Source organism: Balaenoptera physalus, assembly GCF_965194825.1.
Source record: "Balaenoptera physalus genome assembly, chromosome: 1".
NCBI classification, from domain to species: Eukaryota; Metazoa; Chordata; class Mammalia; order Artiodactyla; family Balaenopteridae; genus Balaenoptera; species Balaenoptera physalus.
In genome coordinates, this window is record NC_138882.1 from 84,897,105 (window position 1) to 84,915,159 (window position 18,055).

The 18,055-nt window shown below is 42.6% G+C and overlaps 1 pseudogene across 1 annotated transcript; it reads right to left on the reverse strand.

Moving 5' to 3' along the window:
- Positions 1–6,789: 6,789 nt before the first annotated feature.
- Positions 6,790–13,213, reverse strand: LOC309655311 (N-alpha-acetyltransferase 50 pseudogene; annotated as a pseudogene). The gene has a single exon. The product of its transcript is annotated as an N-alpha-acetyltransferase 50 pseudogene (transcript).
- Positions 13,214–18,055: the final 4,842 nt, after the last annotated feature.

Here is an 18,055-nt window from a genome sequence, read left to right on the forward strand (position 1 = left end):
TGATTGCAGTACAGGGTGATACACAAGGACACCCTCTAGAGGTTGCACTAGAGGCGCATAGAGTGGTGGGGTCTTCCTAGAGCTCAGATCCTTCAGAATATGTCAGAGGGACAAAAGAGTGGAGGAGGAATTCAAGACAGAGGGAAGGGCATGTGCAAAGGTGTGGGTGTAAGACAGCAGGGCACGTGCAAGTCATCCTGGGTTTGGAAGGACGGCGCGATGGCGCATGCGCGGAGTGAAGGGTGAGGCACCACTGGGTTGCATCACGGAGGGGGCTGAAAGCCATGTAGAGGAGAATTGACTTTTATCTTAATTTTATTAGCGAAGTTATTTCTTCAAATATTGGCATCCAGAGGAAAAGCTGAGTTGCCTGGAGGTGGGAGCGGGCTTGCTGGAGAGAAAGCACAGTGGGAACAGTTCCAGGCAGGGGCTGGCAGTGGCCCGGGAAAATGTTAGAAGGTGGACCTTGCCATGATGACCGCGTTTGACTGGCTCCCTTGTCACGTGGAACAAACAAATAAATTGTTGAAAACCTTTGCCCTGACCAGTAGTCACAGAGTTCTTTCATTTAATCTTTTCTTAAAGAATAATTTTATTTATTTATTTATTGGGCTGTGTTGGGTCTTCGTTACTGTGCGCGGACTTTCTCCAGTTGCAGCGAGCAGGGGCTACTCTTCATTGCGGTGCGTGGGCTTCTCATTGCAGTGGTTTCTTTTGCTGCAGAGCATGGACCCCAGAGTGTGTGGGCTTCAGTAGTTGTGGCTCGTGGGCTCTAGAGCGCAGGCTCAGTAGTTGTGGTGCACAGGCTTAGCTGCTCCGCGGCATGTGGGATCTTCCCAGATCAGGGCTTGAACCCATGTCCCCTGCACTGGCAGGTGGATTCTTAACCACTGCGCCATCAGGGAAGCCCTTATTTAATCTTTAAATTAGCTTGTGATTTTGGCGTTGTTGTTACGACCATGGGGCAGCTGAGTAAATGCAGGCTCAGCAAGGCTGAGGAAGTTGCTTCAAACCACACAAGTGTGTGAGTGCTAGAGTGTTCATTTGGAGCCCTGCACCATCCAGGGCTCCCTGGCCGTCCTCAGAGGCCAGGAGAAGTGAGCGCAGAGTCTGTTATGCCGCGTTCTCCAATGGAGCGTCACTTTATGTAGCTGTGGGGGGCAGTTATGCCCGGGGACGACTAGTTCTGTGGTAAAACGGCCCCATGGGGCCCCATTTGGTGTCCGAGGCGATGACCAGATGCCCTGCTAAGGAGGAGGGGTGTGGGGAGACCCAGAAATCCTGCATAGCCTCTAGGCGGTTCCCCTTCTCCCCAGGGCCGAGGCAGCAGGTGAGACCTCCAGAGTTTGCAGGAGGAAGAGGGGCCTGTGGCTTTCATCACAAGGGAAAGGCTAGATCGGCATAACTCCATCACCCCTTCTGCAAAAGCTTCTCCCAGGACATGCTGACTCTGCCAACAAAGCTCAGAAGGTCAGTTTGGCAACCTGGCCCCTCAGGTGCTGCCTTTCCTCTGCAAAGTTTCCGCAACGAGAAATAGGGATTTCTTAACTGCTCAGCTGTAATAATGAATGGGCGGAGGGGGCACTGGTGAACTGGGGTACAGCCTCACCACACCCTGCAAGGTTTCCTGCGCATCAGGAAACCCTGGGTCTCGGGAACTTGGCAGGCTGCTCCATCTCTGACTTGAGGAAAGGGGGATGCCTTCCACATTTAATTTCTTTGGTTCTTCAGATACTTTCATTTTCCTCATACAATGTGTCAGCCATCTTGACAAGGGTTTTACAAGCAAGACCTGATTTTATCTCCACAATAACCCAGAGGAGTGGGTACTGATGCCTCCATCTAACAGATGAGAATGTGATGCACATTGCCATTAATGTCCGTTTGATGCTGTATCCATTGCCATTCAGTGGACACAGACAGGTGCTGTTCTGGATGCTGGGGAGACAGCAGAGAACATGGCCACAAGGGCTTGATTACAGTGGCACCAGGCAGGCTGCTCCCAGGATGGAAAGAGATAGTGGACATGAATGTGTTTGATACACCAAAAAGTGCCACAAGCCTCTAGGGGACATCCTGGCAGGAATCAAGGCTCAGCACACTGTGAAAGCTGGATAACACTGTGGATCAGAAAGCTTAGGGGACCTGTCACTTGTGACTGCCCCACCACACCACTTCAGCTGGGCTGCTCGTGGTCTTGGCCTGCAAGGTTCTAGGGGTCAGACAGAGCACTGTACTGGTTGCCCAACTTTCACAAGCTATGAGGGGACCCCCCCCCCCCATATTCCAGCTCCTTCCACCGTGCCTGCCTGGGGCCAGGAGGATGATCAGCAGACAAAGGCCAGGTGCTTGTCCTGCTCCCGTCCACTCGCTCCTGAATCCCTGTTCCCTGGACTTGTGCTTGAGGGTCTGAGAAGCACAAGCACACGGAGGAAGCTGGAGAGGCTTCGTGAATTAACTCTGAATTCACTAATTTGTGTTTGTGACCTGTCATCTCCTGGTCCTTCAAAGGCCTCAGTCAAGGATCATTTATTGTATTGTATTTTGTTCATTTGTTTCTTAATATACTGTTCTCCAACCCAGGACAGGGGGTACCTGTGTTACAAGTTTTGTGAAATCGAAATCAGAATGAAGGAAGGAAGACACATCAAAGATGGGACTCAAAAGAAACAGTTTATCTTTATTATTTTAAAGCAAGGAACAAAGTATACAACTTGCTATTACAAAAGCAATGCATGCTTACTCATCTATGGCCTACATTACATTGTCATTACTTTAGAGTATAAAACTGCATGTTGGTTGTTTTAAAGCCTACTTCTTTTCACCTAACAATAATATGTCATTATTTTTCCACAGTGTGTTTTAATGACTAAAAAATAAATATCCTATTGTGTAGATAGATGTGAATTTATTTAATCAGTCCTCTACTGCTGATAATTTACATTATTGCCTTTCCCCCTTTTTAAAATAAAATTGTTGCAATAAACAAGCTTGTACATATAAGTGTGGAAACATTGCCAATTGTTTTCTTAGGGTGAATTCCTAGAAGCAGGATCCCTGGGTTACAGCACATCCATCACAGGTGAGGATACAGGCTCGGGAGTCAGACCACTTAGGATTGAGTCTCAGCTCTACCGCCTGCTAGCTGAATGGCCTTAGAGGATCTCACAAGACACAGTTTCCTTCTTGGTGAATGTGGATAATAACAGTACCTCCTTTATTGAGTTGCTAGGAGATGCATGTGGTGCAATACATGGTAAGCCCTTAGATCATGGCCTGGCCCACAGTGAGCACAGAACTCTTGGCTATTATTATTGTTATTATTGCTGTTATCATTGCCAACTTGTCCTCCTGAAAGTGTCCCAAGTTTAACCCCCACGAGCATTGTATGACAGTGTTCATTTCCACACACCTTTGTCAACACTGGGTGTTATCATTCCTCTTATTGTTTCATTGTTTGTCAGCCTGGTAGGGAAACTTGTTGCTTTAATTTTACTTCTTTGTTTACCAGTGTTGAGAATTTTTTTTTGATGGCTTTATTGGCATTAATTTATTCATGAGTGAATTTCCTGTTCATGATTTTATTCCTGTTTTGGGTGATTTGCTCATCTTTTTCTTATGGATTTCTTTAATATATTAAGGATATTAACCTTTTGCTGGTCATGTATGTTGTAAGTGTATTTCTTCCCAGTTTTTCTTGTGTTATTTAATTTCATTTCTATTTGTGGACACAAAAGTTGTATTTTTCCTTATTGTCCTTGCCTCTACTTTCACACTGAAAAGCTCACCATGAAATATATTACTTATATTTTCCTAATTTTCAAATTTTTTATGATTTTTTACTTTTAACTTTCGTTTTTTTAAAAAAAATTATTTATTTATTTATTTAACTTTTGAATTCAAATGAAATTAATTTGGAATTTAATAATTAACTTTCCCACTTTTTGTTTAATTATTTATCAATTAATTATTGTAGACTAAATTATGTATTCTTGACTGTCTCCTCTGTTCCATTAATCTGTATGTCTTTTCCTATGCTTGTATTTTAATTTTTTATAGCTTTATAAAATAGTTTAATATCTGTTGATACAAGTCCACTTTCACTAATTTTTGAGAAATATTTTCTTGGCTATTATCTGATTATTTCTATAAAAAAACTCTGGAATATGTTTGTCATTTCTAAGAATATTAGTTTTGATTAGAATTGTACTCATTTTATAAATTTATTTGGGAAGAATTGATATTTTTACTGCTTTTGCATTTTCTTACCTAGAAACATAGAAGTTACTTCTGATTAAACAACATGTTTTAAAACAAACTTTTAATTTTAGAATAGTTTTAGAGTTACAGGAGGTGTAAGATAGGCTACAAGGGTGTATTGTAGAACACGGGGAATATAGTCAGTATTTTGTAATAACTGTAGATGGAGTGTAACTTTTAAAAATTGTATAAAGAATGAAAAAAATAGAGTTACAGGAAAGTTGCAAAGATGGTATATCATTCTTGTGTACCCCGCACCCAGTTTTCCCTATTGTTAACATCTTACATTATCATAGTACATTTGTTACAACTAATGAACCAATATCAATATGTTATTATTAACTTACATCCATACTTTATTTGGATTTCATTAGTTTTCTCCTAATGTCCTTTTTCTGTCCTGGCATCCCATCCGGGACACCACACTAGTTGCCGTGTCTCACTAGGCTACTCTAGGCTGTGACAGTTTCTCAGACTTTTCTTGCTTTTGAGGATCTTAACCACTTTGAAGAGCACTGGTCAGGTATTTTCTAGAACGTTCCTCAATTTGGGTTTGTCTGATTTTTTTCATGATCACACTAAACATTGTTTTTTAGGTCATGATAGCTAGGGCAAAAAGGAAGTCAAATAGTTACAGAGTTCTTGTCTTCCTCAAGGGAGACTTTTTTTTAAAAGAAACATCTCTCAGTGGGACCTTACAGAAGAGGCACTGGGTGACACGAGGCACCCAATCTCTATCAAGAGTGTGGAAACATACAGAAATAGTTTCCTTTCATTAAGACCTGCATAAAATTCCAGGTCAGCATACGAAGTTTTGTTCCAAGGAAGATCAGTTTTTTGAGGAGCTAGGTTAATGCATTAGACTGTTTAGCCATATGCTTGTCTAACTTGTCCCCCAGATAGAACCTAGAGGGGAGGAGTGGTTAGGTAGCAACTTCCTCAGAGTACCTTTGCAGGGCTTAAGAGTAAGGGCTCAAAGTCAGGCTGTCTGGGTGCCAGTGTTGACTTCCCCTCCTCACTGGAGCTCTGACTGTGACTTCTCTGAACTAGAGAGTCCTAATCTCAGAGGGAGGAAATGCCAGTCCCCCTGTAGGGAGCTGTGGGATGGATCAGACGGGACGATGGCCCATCACAAATGAGCGACAATGTTGGTAATGGTCATTATTACTGTTCTCTCAGTTGAGCCTTCCAGTGGGTTCTGAACCCCTGAGGTTAGAAGGCACACTTTCAGATACACCTCTGAGATGCTGGTGACCATACTGGGACAGGATTTAGAAACCAGATGAGTAGAGAGCAGGCTTGATAATCTCTTATGAAAATTGAGAAGTCCAACCAGAGCTGGAACCTACATGGAAGGCTGCCTGCCTCTGTGTGGAGCCAGGCTTTGGGGCCACCTGCAGGTGAGATTTTGTCTAGGAAGCAGCTTGGGTCAGCTCTTACCCTTCCAGAGGTCCTTGGCTGAGTCCCCTGTCTTCTGTCCCACAGCTCAAGCAGAATTATTTGTCCTGAAAACAGAAAGTTTGATTACAGATATACCTTAGCAAGGTGTTGAGCTGGTTCTGAGCTGACTGGCTTCTCTCAGGACCCCTTTGTTTTGAATTAGCTTCAAAATGGTCTCCCATCAACATCCTCATTGCCAGCCCTTCGGGGACAATGTACAAATTGGCTTCATGGAATTACTGAGTCAACTGAAAGAGGACCAATTAATATTGATCTATACTCTCTGGCAGTAACTAGATTCTAGTACCTAGTGTCTTATGGCCTTACCTGAATATGATATAGAACTACATAATCCATCTTCCAGTTCTGCACGGCCTGAAGGCCCAAGTTCTTTATATCCAAAAGTGTTATTACATTATTAGTGTAGTTATGAAGGGGATGTCAAAACATAGCCATATTTACTAACACTTGGACGTGTCATACACCTAAAATATTGCAGTCATATTGAGATTTGAACGTTGCCAAACATTAAGGACTGAGCACTTACCTTAAACTTATTTAGTGTCTGAGCTCATGGCTGATTTTGACCTGTTGAGACTGAATCATATTTGTGTTTTTGGGTCCATGCCTGGACTTTGAGTCATTGTCTTGATTCTTTGATGTTCAGACATTATGAGCCGGACAAAAGTTTTGTGGGCACATACTTCATTCAGTACCTTCATCTTATAAACCAGGACACCGAGAGCACAAGTGACTGCCACGTAGGTCATAAGGACCAGGAGTTAGAGGTCAGGCTGAAACTAGGGTCCCATGTCTGGTTTTTAAAAAATCACAGCTCAACTATCTCTACTTTTGTGAATTTTGTGACAGTAGACTTTAAGCCCCTTGAGGGCAGCGACTGCCTTATTTTTTAAATAAATTCCTAGGGCCTGGCTCAACACCAGGCACAGAAGGCTCCCATCAGATGCCCATTGGATGAATGAACAGATGAATGGGTCCGCCATGCTTGTTTCATGAGTAATCTTTGCATTCATAGTTGGCTGCCAAGCATTCTTTTTTAAGTGTCAGCATGGTATTTTTTAAAAAAAATATTTATTTATTTGGCTGCGTCGGGTCCTAGTTGAGGCACGCCGGATCTTCATTGCAGCATGTGAGCTCTCTAGTTGTGTCTTGTGGGCTCGGGCTTAGTTGCCCTGAGACATGTGGGATCTTAGTTCCCCGAACAGGGATCGAACCCGGCTCTCCTGCATTAGAAGGCGGATTCTTAACCACTAGACCACCAGGGAAGTCCCGCCAAGCATTCTTTATACCAGGGATGTACCACTAATCTATAGTGTGGAGCTGGAGATTGGACCCATCTCTCTTGGGACCTGGGTGCTCTGGCTGGATTCCGCCATCGTTTCATATATGTATGGCTGCTTTCCCACTCCAGGGTCCCTCCTGACTCCTGCTAAGAGCCGCAGGATGTCCAGGGTAGAAGGGACCTGAAAGGGCATCTGGTACAATCCCTTCCTTTCACAGATAAGGGGGCTGAACAGGCTTTATATCCCTAACTCTTGTACAAACCTACCCCAGAGCTGGAACCCAGAGGGCAGGCAGAAGAGACGGACGATTTGATTTTAGATGAAGCTGAAACAGAGTGATCCTTTTATCCTATTTGAGACCGTGGGTGGAATAGTCAATGAGACCCACCAACTTTGGGCTTTAGCAACCTGTGGGGCTGTGGGCACCAAGGTGGCTTTGTCACCTGGAGATTCTAGTAGGAGCAGTGATAATTATCAGCTGGTCCTCCTTCTCGCTGCCTCACGTCCAGCCCCTCCTCAGAGCCTGTCAAAACACACCTTGCACAACTGTCCTCTTCTTTCAGATTCACTTGGGGCAACTCATTCTGTGAGTCAGCTCCACTGAGCGGTGTCATCACTCGAGTGCATGTGGTCTCAGGAGTGTCACCTGGGGTCTGGAGAGCTGAGGGCCAGCGTGGAGAGCGGAAGCATGGTGGCCCTGACGAAGGCTTTGCCAGGGGTGTGTGAACAGAGGCTCACATTCCGGGCAGCTTGGCACCATCCCTGGTTCCTGACCACTGCTCCACCTCTGACACAAAAATTCTTACACTTAAAACTGGGTCAGATTTAAAATGTGGGTGATGGTGTTAATGATAGATATATTAAGCTGCAGTGATATAAGGACTGGGAGTGCCAGAATCAATGTTGCAACCCCAGTCTGGGCTAGACCTCAGTTGAGTATTGAATATATGGATGGAAAAACATTTGCCATATTTTGAACAGGGCTCTTTAAATGTGATAAAGAACTTATTCAGGTTTGCTTTGCTTTGTTTGTTTGTTTTTTAGGTTTTTATACCATATGTTCTTAAAGACCAAAGTTTGGAAAGGGTGAAGATGAAGGTGCGTGAGATAAGTCGTCTCAAACTTTGTAGGAACGTTAGCATGTGGGTGTCTTCTGAGGCTAGGGTCTTTTCCTCACCCCTCAAACTGGGGGTGGCCGGAAGGCCAGGACCATGTCTCTCCAATCGCTCTGGAGGGTCCAGAGGGTAGGGCTGGGGTCTCCCCGAGGTTTGCTGTGTCCTATCTTCAAACTGGGGGTCCCTGACAGTCAGGGCTCAGTCATCAGAGGGGATATTTCTCCAAAACTAGATGAAATCTATGGCCACTCAGGCCTCAGGTGAAGGACCCTGTTATGGACACAGATGGCAGAGGTATATTATCAAATGGCAGAACTGTCACTTTTCTTCTGCCTCTGTGGCCAACAGGGCCTGTGCTTCAGGCAGAAGGCAAAGGGCTGGGGGCAGACATGGTCCCAGCACCCAGAGTCATCTGCACTGGCTCAGGGAGTGGGGAGTCTCCCCGTTTGTGTGTGTGTGTGTATGTGTGTGTATTTTGTATGCATGTATGTGCGTGCGCATTTATGTTGTGTGGTGTGTGTTGTGGAGGGTGTGTGTGTGTGTGGGGGGGGGTGCAGGGTGTAAACCTCCTGTGTTTGTGAGGCTCTAGAGGGTAAGGAGGAGGAGGTGCTCCCTCTTACAGGAGGACACAGTGGAAGCAGAGAGGTGGGTTTGGGCTAGGTGGTCTCTATGGTGCAGCCCCACGTGGAATCTGACCATGGCCTGAAGCATGGATGCCATTTGGACCTGCTTCAGCCTCTGTGGTGTTAAAGGCCCAGGCGGGGCTGCCTCTGTAACTGGGGTGTAGCGTTCATGCGAGTGCCAAGTCCACCCCTGGAAGCCCTATAAATGGGAACCCAGGCTTAAGTATTGGTTTGTTCCTCGTTTGGGGAAGAAGCTGCCCAGCCCTGCTTCTGCCCACTAGCCTGCCCACACCTGACACCTGCAGCCAGACATCCTTTATTGAGGCCTCTGATGTCCCAGGGGAGCTCTGGTCTGGGGTTTTCTCTGAATTGCAAATCAATCCAATTGAATCCAGAGGCCCTATATATTTAGTATCACTGTGCGGGGCTCCATGTGGACCTTTGGGATGCAGGGGATAAAATAACAGGCCCTGCTCTCTGGAGGCACATAGCCCAATGGGGGAGACAACCATACCAAGAAATACACTGCATCCAATGGGGTTACCTCCAAGGGATGGCATGTGTGTGAACAGGTGAACTGGGGACACAAAGGGGGTGAGCAGAGCTCAGGCTGTCAGGAGAGCAGCCCTGTCAGGACAGCCCCACAGAGGATGTGGCACTCGGGCTAAGACGTAAAGGCGTTTGCCTGGAAGACAAGCAGAGAAAAGATCAACCCAGCAAAGGGAAGAACATACGCACAGTCTAGTATATTCTGAGAACTTCCAGTAGTTTGGAACAGTTAGGGCTGTCAGTCACTGCTTATTGGATGAGTCTTTTTTTTTTTTTACCAGAACATCATGTAAGTTTATTTCAGATGTAATGGCAATGTTAACATCAACAAGTTTAAATCGTAACTGCACCAAGTAAACTCAGCTATTTAAGTATTTTTAAAGTTATTCCCTCCAAAAAGCTGAGGGAGCTTTTCTTTTCCACTCCATATGTCATGGTTTCCCAATAGTTCTATTTTTGGAGGACTTTCAGTTGATCAGTAAACTGCTTTGGGGGTATTTCAGAACTTCTTTCCCCAAATGAAAACTAACCTGGACAAATTATATATTGCATAGATTTCTCTGCAGATTCTTTTCTTTAGAACCTAAATGCAATTACCATACAATATAATTTTTACCTATTTGCCCCACAGAAAGAAACTATCTGCCCTGAAAAATATGATGGATATATCCTGTGATCTTCCAGTTAATAGAATTGTTTTACCTCAACAATAATTTTTATGAAAATAACCAACTGAACATGGGACATTATTTCAGTCTTTACTGACTCATAGGCACATGATCTAGTGCCCAGCTTCTACCTCTTCTACATCCTCCTCCTCCATAAGTGGATGGAATTACTTCATATAAGTTTGATGTAGGACAATTCACCCTTTACAAACACTTAGAATTTAGGTTAAAGTCAGTGACTAGTGTGGAAAAAGAAACACTAAAATGATAGGGAGCCTACACACTCAATTCAAAATTTAATATTTTTTCCTCCATAAATAATATATACTTAATTGTCATGAGGCAGCTATTCGGTTTTCATTAACCACATTCAGGGATACATTCATAGGACTGATTACATAGTCCAGGTGAAATGCTTATAGAAATACAGGCAGTGTCATCTCACAAAACTCATTTATACATCAAAATCTATTTTGATATGTGAAGTTTACAAAAAGGCTGAATTTTCAAACTAATTATGCTTTCTGTAACTCAAGAACTCTTCTCTTGGCAAGAGCAAGCTGAAGCTTATCCATGAAGGTAAATGTGCTTAATGCTAAACTTTTCTTCTTAGCTTAGATTTGGACTGCTTAAGAAACTGATACCCAAGAAACCAGCATGGTCTTTCTACATTTTTACTATCTTAAGATTATAACCCTATAAACTCATTTATCAACTATCTTCCTTTTCTATATTATTCTTGGCACTCAACTAAGACTGCTGAAGTCTATTGTACCTTGTATTTTTACATTCTCAAATAAGAATTTAAGATTATAAAATGTGCATAAACTGTGTAAAATAATTTTATCATTCAACATGTTTGAAGAGATGAAACTTTTATGCCAGAATTTACATAAGAGGATAAATATTATGAATCAACCTTCCCTTTAAAGTCAAATGACAGAAAATTCAAGCCCTGTGCGTTGTTTTAAAGTCTAATGAAAACATTTCTTGGGCCACTGGTATTGGCAATGTAGAATATTTTAAATATTGGAGACGGGATTATGGAGGAAAACATGAAAATTTCAGATGTCGTCTATCTTACAAAAAGTTATCGACCTGTCAAAGCCACTCCCTATGTGCCAGAAAACAATCTGGCATAAACCGGTCCTGTCAGTAGAGGAGGTCACAGTGACATTTACGTTATTAACACTTCTAGACTAACACTCCTAGGCTTCTACTTTTTCCAAGAATAGAAGCAATATGTTTAATAATTCCCCCACCCCCAATTCCTTAAACTCAATATCACAGGCACAGAATGTAAGCAAATCTGGGATGTTCTCCAACAGATAAGCAATAGCACAGCTATGTCATTCTCAAAAATACTGTCTAGATATTCTTTCCTCTAAAATCAAATGCTCAGTGGCCACACTTCTAACAGTCTGCATTAGCTGACATTAAATGCATTTGTTGTGCCACAAGTCCATCTAAGCTTCCTTTTAGGTATTTTTTAATATGTCCAAGAGACAACACCTGCTTCAGGTTTATTTAGGGGCATTGACCTATAAGGACTTCAACTCCATTTTTAGGGTTTGACTAACTATTGTGGGTTTACCAAAGAAAAAGGACAGGAGTAAAAAAAGCAAATCACAACAAACCTATTTAGGTCAGTTAAAGGCCATATCTCTAGCTGGGATATTAAAAAAAATTAATCTCACCAGCCCACACTCTAAAAGTTAATGCCACTTCTAACAATCAACAGCAGGAAAAATAAACCTGCTAACAACCAGCCCACTCATTAGCAAAAAGCAGTTTAACTCAAATGCTGAGACCAAAGTATAATACTACCTACTCAGACTGTCCCACCCACCGTCAGCCACCAGAGAGGAAGGAAGAAATAACTGCTTAACAGAACAAAATAAGCTTAGTATTTCTTACGAGGATAACAATGGTCCAACTCCAGAGATAATACTCAGAAGGACAAAAGGTGGAGTGAAGGCAATGTACAGGGATTAGTATCCCACAAAATCTTGAAAACCCCAAAGTACCACAAACACACTAAACTTGTCTATGAGTTAGAGAACAAGATATTGCTGCTGCTTCTTTTTGTCCTTTGAATTATACAGTATTTTGTAGGCTCTGCCCTTCAATGTGAAAGCAGGACATTAAAAAAAATTGAAATTGACCCTCAAGTTTTTTGGGACCATATATCTTAACTGTGAAACTAAACAGATCGATACCTTCTCCTTCCTACAATCAAACCACCTCACAAAAATAAGAAAACTAAAACAATCCAAACATGATTAATGAGTCCTTGAAAGTTTAAAACTTTTAGAGGAAAGGGAAGGAAGTTTTGAAAGGAGGAAACAAGAACAAGGAAGGGGGAAAGCTTTAAAAGAAAGGAGGTGGGGGGGGAATCAATGGGCCTCTCTTTTATTTGGCGACAAGCAAGTGCAAGAAAGTTCATCTGTAATTTGTTCAGTTGTCTGTCTTTTGCACATCTGCGTTCTGGCCGGAAGGGACTTTGAGGTTTTTCTGCAGCACATGAGCATCAGCGGGCTCTATCCTCTTACAGTAGTTCTTCTTTGTCTCAATAATCTCAAAGCCAAACTTTCTGTAGAAGTCAATTGCAGACTCATTGCTGATCTGGACATGTAGATAGATGTTGTCAAAAGTGCCATCTTTTTCACAGATGTTTAAGACATGATTTAACATTTTAGTTCCTATTCCTAGCCTTCGGTATGGTGCCAGACATCCTAGTGTCACGATGTAAAGTCTCTTCTGATTCTGTGAATGATCCACCCTACAGCATACTGCACGTACTGCAATACCATTGAAATAGGCAAGTTTTGCTAGCTCGCCAACCTCCAGCGCATCCCTGTAGAACTTGTCATTGGAGCTGACTGGAAAGATGACCTGGTTTAATCTTTTCAACTGTTTAATATCATGTGGTGTCACCTCTCCCAGCTCGATCCGGCTCCCTTTCATCTTCCCCGCCTGCTGAGGCCGTTGTTACCACCGATATCAACGCCGTTGTCGTCGCCGCCCTGAGCTCTCCGCGCCCTCAGCTCGGGCCGCTCCACCCCGCAAGCCGGCTTCCTCGCCTAGGGCAGGGAGCCGAGCGGGTGACGGAGGCCGAGAGAGCTTAGCGAGGCCCTGCGTCTCCAGAGGGGGCGGGGGTGCCTCCCGCCGCCGCGCTGGTGCCGCCGCTTCTCCACACGTGCACACGGGGCACTCGCCTCCAGCCCGCCGCCACGCTGTGCTGGATGAGTCTTTCACCCGTTCTCTCTCCTCAACTCCTACACTCCCTGCCCCTACCCTCAGCCCGGGACTTTGGACCTCAACTTGCGCTTAAGAAAATAGAAGCCTTCAGCTGAGAGCTTCCTTGTCTCCCCTCCACCAAAGCAACCAGCCTGCCTGCCTTTGCGCCTGTTTTCCTCATCCTCCCTCCCGTCACAGCTGAGCAGGTGCCCCTCCTCCTCCTAAAGAACTGTCCCTCCACGCGGGTCCTTCCATTCACACACGCTTATTAATACACGCTGTGGACCAGCCACTGCTCTGATGGTAGGGATAGAATCGTGAAGAAGATGGAGAAATTCACGCACTCTTGGAGCTCATATTCTAGTGGGAAAAGTCAGATAATAAACATGCAAAAAATAATATTATTTCAACAAGAGCTAAGAAGAAAATGAACTCAATACATAGAAAAGAGAATGATGATGATGATGGCGATGGTGATGATGAGGGTGCATGTGTGTACGTGCTTGGGAGGCCATGAATGACCTTTCTGAAGAATTAGCATGTGAGCTGAGACTTAAAACAGTGCGGCTGCCAGAGCTGTTTTTTAAGTCCTCCAGTCCTCAGTTTCTCCTTCCTTTTCTATCTTCAATCTTCCCCTCTCCACCGGATCATTTCTTAGTGTCCTTTATCCTAAGAAAAAACAAACATCAAAAGTTTCCTTGGCTCCTTGTTTCCCTCCAGCTATCACCCCATTTCTCTGTTCATGTTCACAGCCAAACATCTTGAAAAACAGTCCACTAAGACCATCCCTGACTCCGAACCACCCTTTGTTCCTCAGTCCCCTCCCCTATTCTATTCTGGCTTCTGTGCCATCACCCAGACTACTCTTGTCAAGGCACCAGTGACCTCTGTGTTTCCTGACCTATTAGTGTTGTTTGACCCAACTGATTCTCCTTGCTTTCTTGGGCTCCTCTCTCCTCCAGTCTCTCCAGACCTCGCCTTCCTTCACTGGATGCTCTTGATCAGCTGGCTGACCAGCTCCTCCTCCACTGCCAACCTTGAGACCTTGCAGTGTCCCCTGCTCTGTGGGGCCGCTTCTCTTCTCCTTGGGTGATCGCAGCTATTCCCACAACTTTATTCCCACATTACCTTCTACGTGATGATGACTCTCAAATGTGTATTTCTGGCTGAAACATCTCTGAGTTCCAGACTTAAATATCCAAATATCTATTAGCTTTTATCTCTCTGTAAGGCTCCACCATCCACCAAGCCTGAAACATGGGAGTGTTTCTCCATTTTTTTCTCTCCTTTTCTCCATACATAGAATCCACCTGTTAAAATTTCGTAACAAGCACTTCTCAGATGCATACTCTTCTGTCTCCACTGCTGCCATCTATCATCTTTACCAGTAATAACAGTAACAGGGCCTTTCAGGCTTGCTCTGCCATCCATCCTTTATCAACTTTGCAGATGGAGTCATCTTTTTTTTTTTTTAAAACATCTTTATTGGAATATAATTGTTTACATTGTTGTGTTAGTTGCTGCTGTATAACAAAATGAATCAGCTATACTTATACATATATCCCCATATATCCTCCCTCTTGTGTCTCCTTCCCACACTTCCTATCCCACCCCTCTAGGTGATCACAAAGCACAGAGCTGATCTCCTTGTGCTATGCGGCTGCTTCCCACTAGCTATCCATTTTACGTTTGGTAGTGTATATAAGTCCATGCCACTCTCTCACTTCATCCCAGCTTACCCTTCCCACTCCCCGTGTCCTCAAGCCCATTCTCTATGTCTGCGTCTTTATTCCTGTCCTGCTCCTAGGTTCTTCAGAACCATTTCTTAAAAAAAAATTAGATTCCATATATATGTGTTAGCACACGGTGTTTGTTTTTCTCCTTCTGACTTACTTCACTCTGTATGACAGACTCTAGGTCCATACACCTCACTACAAATAACTCAATTTCATTTATTTTTATGGCTGAGTAATATTCCATTGTATATATGTGCCACATCTTCTTTATCCATTCATCTGTTGATGGACACTTAGGTTGCTTCCATGTCCTGGCTATTGTAAGCAGAGCTGCCATGAACATTGTGGTACATGACTCTTTTTGAATTATGGTTTTCTCAAGGTATATGCCCAGTAGTGGGATTCCTGGGTCATATGGTAGTTCTATTTTTAGTTTTTAAAGAAACCTCCATACTGTTCTCCATAGTGGCTGTATCACTTTACATTCCCACCGACAATGCAAGAGTGTTCCCTTTTCCCCACACCCCCTCCAGCATTTATTGTTTGTAGATTTTTTGATGATGGCCATTCTGACTGTTGTGAGGTGATACCTCATTGTAGTTTTGATTTGCATTTCTCTAATGATTAGTGATGTTGAGCATCCTTTCATGTGTTTGTTGGCAATCTGTATATCTTCTTTGGAGAAATGTCTATTTAGGTCTTCTGCCCATTTTTGGATTGGGATGTTTGCTTTTTTGATATTGAGCTGCATGAGCTGCTTCTGTATTTTGGAGATTAATGCTATGCCCGTCACTTCATTTGCAAATATCTTCTCCCATTCTGAGGGTTGTCTTTTCATCTTGTTCATGGTTTCCTTTGCTGTGCAAAAGCTTTTAAGTTTCATTAGGTCCCATTTGTTTTTATTTCCCTTTCTCTAGGATGTGGGTCAAAAAGGATCTTGCTGTGATTTATGTCATAGAGTGTTCTGCCTATGTTTTCCACTAAGAGTTTTATAGTGTCTGGACGTACATTTAGGTCTTAATTCATTTTGAGTTTATTTTTGTGTATGGTGTTAGGGAGTGTTTTAATTTCATTCTTTTACATGTAGCTGTCCAGTTTTCCCAGCGCCATTTATTGAAGAGGCTATCTTTTCTCCATTGTATATTCTTGCCTCCTTTATCAAAGATAAGGTGACCATATGTGTGTGGGTTTATCTCTGGGCTTTCTATCCTGTTCCATTGATCTATACTTCTGTTTTTGTACCAGTTCCATACTTTCTTGATTACTGTAGCTTTGTAGTATAGTCTGAAGTTATGGCACCTGATTCCTTCAGCTCCGTTTTTCTTTCTCAAGATTGCATTGGCTATTCGGGGTCTTTTGTGTTTCCATACAAATTGTGAAATTTTTTGTTCTAGTTCTGTGAAAAATGCCATTGGTTGTTTGATAGGGATTGCATTGAATCTGTAGATGGCTTTGGGTAGTGTAGTCATTTTCACAATGTTGATTCTTCCAATCCAAGAACATGGTATATCTCTCTATCTGTTTGTATCATCGTTAATTTCTTTCATCAGTGTCTTATAGTTTTTTACATACAGGTCTTCTGTCTCCTTACGTAGGTTTATTCCTAGGTATTTTATTCTTTTTGTTGCAGTGGTAAATGGGAGTGTTTCCTTAATTTCTCTTTCAGATTTTTCATCATTAATGTAGAGGAATGCAAGAGATTACTGTGCATTAATTTTGTATCCTGCTACTTTACCAAATTCATTGATTAGCTCTAGGAGTTTTCTGGTAGCATCTTTAAAATTCTCTATGTATAGTATCATGTCATCTGCAAACAGTGACAGCTTTATTTCTTCTTTTCTGATTTGGATTCCTTTTATTTCTATTTCTTCTCTGATTGCTATGGCTAAAACTTCCAAAACTGTGATGAATAATAATGGTGAGAGTGAGCAACCTTGTCTTGTTCCAGATCTTAGTGGAAATGGTTTCAGTTTTGCACCATTGAGAACGATGTTGTCTGTGGGTTTGCCATATATAGCCTTTATTATGTTGAGGAAAGTTCCCTCTATGCCTACTTTCTGCAGGGCTTTTATCATAAATGGGTGTTGAATTTTGTCAAAGGTTTTTCTGCATCTATTGAGATGATCATATGGTTTTTCTCCTTCAATTTGTTAATATGGTTTCTCACATTAATTGATTTGCATGTATTGAAGAATCCTTGCATTGCTGGGATAAACCCCACTTGATCATGGTGTATGATCCTTTTAATGTGCTGTTGGATTCTGTTTGCTAGTATTTTGTTGAGGATTGTTGCATATATGTTCATCAGTGATATTGGCCTGTAGTTTTCTTTTTTTGTGACATCTTTGTCTGGTTTTGGTATCAGGGTGATGGTGGCCTCGTAGAATGAGTTGGGGAGTGTTCCTCCCTCTGCTATATTTTGGAAGAGTTTGAGAAGGATAGGTGTTAGCTCTTCTCTAAATGTTTGATAGAATTCGCCTGTGAAGCCATCTGTTCTGTTTTGTTTGTTGGAAGATTTTTAATCACAGTTTCAATTTCAGTGCTTGTGATTGGTCTGTTTATATTTTCTATTTCTTCCTGGTTCAGTCATGGAAGTTTGTGCTTTTCTAAGAATGTGTCCATTTCTTCCAGGTTGTCCATTTTATTGGCATATAGTTGCTTTCAGTGATCTCTCATGATCGTTTGTATTTCTGCAGTGTCAGTTGTTACTTCTCCTTTTTCATTTCTAATTCTGTTGATTTGAGTCTTCTCCTTTTTTTTCATGATGAGTCTGGATAGTGGTTTATCAATTTTGTTTATCTTCTCAAAGAACCAGCTTTTAGTTTTATTGATCTTTGCTATTGTGTCCTTCATTTCTTTTTCATTTTTTCTTATCTGATCTTTATTATTTCTTTCCTTCTGCTAACTTTGGGTATCTTTGTTTTTCTTTCTCTAATTGCTTTAGGTGTAAGGTTAGCTTGTTTATTTGAGATGTTTCTTGTTTCTTGAGGTAGGATTGTATTGCTATGAACTTCCCTCTTAGAACTGCTTTTGCTGCATCTCATGGGTTTGGGCCACCGTGTTTTCATTGTCATTTGTTTGTAGGCATTTTTTGATTTCCTCTTTGATTTCTTCAGTGAT